Source organism: Sinocyclocheilus grahami, unplaced genomic scaffold (assembly GCF_001515645.1).
Source record: "Sinocyclocheilus grahami isolate Dianchi unplaced genomic scaffold, SAMN03320097.WGS_v1.1 scaffold597.1, whole genome shotgun sequence".
Lineage (NCBI taxonomy): Eukaryota > Metazoa > Chordata > Actinopteri > Cypriniformes > Cyprinidae > Sinocyclocheilus > Sinocyclocheilus grahami.
The window spans coordinates 441,451-445,146 of NW_015505776.1; positions in this window are offsets into that span (position 1 = coordinate 441,451).

Consider the following 3,696-nt stretch of genomic DNA (forward strand, 5'->3'; position numbering starts at 1 on the left):
CTTTTACCCAGAGTGACACATGCCTGCTATGAAACTCGGCCAATGTTGTGAAAATTACAGCAAGTTACAGAATTCAGCAGAAAGCTGTGCATAATTATTCACCATTTAATTCTGTACATTTCTGTTTTAACACATTTAAGCATTTTTAAATGGATTCCACAGAATTATGCACATTTTCCCCAAGAATCAGTGTGGAAAATATGAACACAGTTGTTTTGTTTTGTTTTGTTTTACACCTTTTCTTAACCAAAAAAGAAGGCACACTTTGTTTTCCAGCAAACTTGGTAATAGTGGACGACTCACTCTTCAGGAGCAGATGTGTATTCAGAGCTTAATTCTTTATACTGTTTGTAGCTCATCTCAGTACACCTGCAGACCAAATGGCGAATAAACAAACATTTCATTGTGGGTTTAAATGATGTTAATTGACAACAAAAATAGCTTTTGTATACTTTATTTTTCAGTGGTGAATCTTCACAGTTTGTGCCTGTTGCTTTTTAAAATGCATTAAATTGTCCCCAGATGTACACTAAATCTGATCAAATCCTTTGGATGTTCATTTGGAGATGTCGGCAAAGTTTTGTGGGAGGATTTCGGTAGGAATGGACATTTTACATGATGGGAAAAACAATTCCCCACACAGATTTCACAACAGGGATTTCACAAGTTCATCACGTTGGCCAATAGAAGGCTGCTTGATTTGAAAGTGACTGTTTGAGCTGCGACAATAGATTTTTTTTTCTGTCTAAAAAATGTTGCTGAAATTTTGTGAACGTGATTTATTTTTTAAGTGTATCTTTATCTAAACACACCTACTTTTCCTGCTCTGAATTCTGTCTTTTTACTTAGTATTAATGCTTTTTGGCTCAAGCACTTGTTCATGTGTTGCTTAAACTTCTGACTGTCAAACATTTTTCTGCATGACTCTTTCTCTCTTTCTCTCGTGCTGTGTATTTGGCTGGGTAACGTATGTTAGGATGAGGCCATGTGTAGGAGAAATGCAGGCTCTCCACTGCTCTCCTCTCTGCTCATGTTATTGCTGCCAGTGTTCATGTGCTGTCTCGGGTCAGTCCATCTCTCTATCTCCCTCTCTCTCTATTTATTTTATTTATTTATTGGTTTACTTATTTATATCGATCTATCTGTCTTGTCTGCCAAATTAGAAGTAAATTCACTAAACACTTGTCACTTTTGTTTGTTGTATTTCGTCGTATTCAGGTCTCCGCAAATTTGCTTAAACAGCCGCTATCTGCAATGATTTAGCTCTGCACTTTGGCCATTTCAATTGTCTTTTTTTCTTTTCAAGCACACCTTTCAATGGAAATTTCTTTCATTACCTGAATTCCTTTAGTGAATCAACTGCTAAAACAGCACTGGCAGTTTGTGCAAGTACACAAGGCTATCAACAGGCACATTTCTGTCCTTTATGTCTACATGTTCCATTCTCATTTTTCTATTTTTTTTTTTTATTATTATTATTTGTTTCTGTATAATTCAGATTAATGTCTTTCTCTCATGCATTTAATTTTGCATGAGTCAAACTAATGAGCTTAGCTGTTGCTTCTTACAGCTTCTTAAACTGCTGATGTAACTCTTACGCTTGACTAATTCACCAACTGCAATTAATCAATTATCAACAGCATATCACAGTATATTTAATCATTAATTTACTTTTTTTTTTTAAATAAATAAAAATAAAGCTTTTAGATTGATTGTAGTGGGATAAATGTTTTATGATGTGTTCACATAATATCACAATTACTGTAATTAATCATATATAGTATGCTAAATATAATTTTTCTGCTGCTATATGTGTGTGTGTGTTTAAAACTATGAGTTTAATTATGCAAAAGGAAATTATGGAAAAAAAACCATGTAGTAAATAAAAACTTTGTAGTCATTGATTATAATATTGAGACCGTATGAGATATGTATATGTTTTAATATTTTTCAAAATATTTTTTCAGTCAGTCGATTAATATCACAATCAAATATAATACATATATAATCTCTATATTTAAAACATTATGTAAAGAATATGCATAAGGTAATTATGGAAACAGAAACAAAATAAATTATGGTCATTGATAATAATAGCCAATACATATTTCTATGTATTTAATATTTTGCAATCAACTTTTATTGGCTATTGTCTATGGAGAAAATCAATGGGATTTTTTTCCTCTGGAATCCTAATTTTGTGCTTTTATTACAAGTTTGCAAAGGCATAAAGTTTTACTTCACATTATTACGGTAATTCCCACACTACGGTACTTAGTTCCCCAGCAGACTTATTGGCTTTCTCTTGTTGGCATGGCAACAGGAACAGAACGAGGATTGCGGTGGAGCGTCGGGTCTGAGTCCATCAATCATGTCCATGGTCATTCTGCAGCTGCCGTTGCTCTGGCTTCTGATTGGACGAGGACACTGCCTCTCGTGACCTCAGCATGGAGATGCCACACCCCCTCAACGATGCCAAAACGTACCAGATCCAGCTGCACATTTGATCGTTCATCCGGACTCCCACGCTACAGCCCAGCACATGGAGGGAGAGGCTCTGACCCAGGAAGTACAAAACCCAAGCCGCGATCACTCACAGCCTTTAAGGTCAAAGTAGGTCGAAGATGATATATGAGCAACGACCTTTGACATTTGACCTGTGAGGTCAGACTCTCTGTCCACATGAGCGACGGGGTGGGCAGACCTTGACACTTCATCGTCACTTCCTGTCTTTAAAATGAAAAAAAAAAAGATCCAGTAACAACACTGCCAACCAAAGTTTCGCCCTTTATCGGTGTGATGCCTTCAACATATTTACACGGCTAATTCCTCAGTATTAAAAACTGTTTATATGTGACTTTTATGGCCTCGTCACGTCACATCTTTAATGGACCCCTCCGGGTCGGGTCAAAATTCAGCCTTGTTTGTGGTCTGCAGCTCATTACTGAAAAAAAAGGACAAATGAGCTTGTGACCCAATGCAAAAGTCTCTTGTTTTTCCCAGTGGTCTCCACCTCTGTGCCTCGGGAATATCGGTTTCATTTCTGACCGCTGTTTCGAGTGAACAATCCCTCCCTCCATTAGTCCGCGGGTACCCGTATTTGCTATCACACGGTGATTTTTATCTGCCCATAGTGCATTTCAAACATGCACTGCTGCCAAACGTTACCCTGTGTGTGGTCTTGCTGTACTTTGCACTTGATGCCAAGCAGGTCGTGTGGCCAAACAGCCCTTTGGTTCTTATTTAGGGCTTTTTAAATGACAGCCGATTCACAAAAGCTCGCAAGTTTATGCGTCCTGGTTGTGAATATGAAGAGAAAACCCCGCTGTTGCATGTGTGTGTTTTTTTTCTTTTTTGGTGCATTACTGGTTTATTTTAGATTAAGTTATTTTAAATGAGCAAATAGTTTTCTGCTGTATGTTTAATGTCGAGTTTTATGTGCTATATTTAATGTATGTGTGGATATGCAGATGCTAAAGGGTGAAAGGCGTTTATGACATAGTTGCTCTTTCCCACACTTTAATATCATCTGGAGAACTCAAAAAGGTGGGAAGAAAATGATCTAATGTTTACAGATATTTTGAGACACTCAAGAGTTTTTATAAGAAATGTTGCCCCTGGTTGTGCTGTCACTGGTGTGTCATTTTTCACTTTAATGTCAGAGGCAGAGCTCTGTCAGCCTTTCTTTCCTGTCAA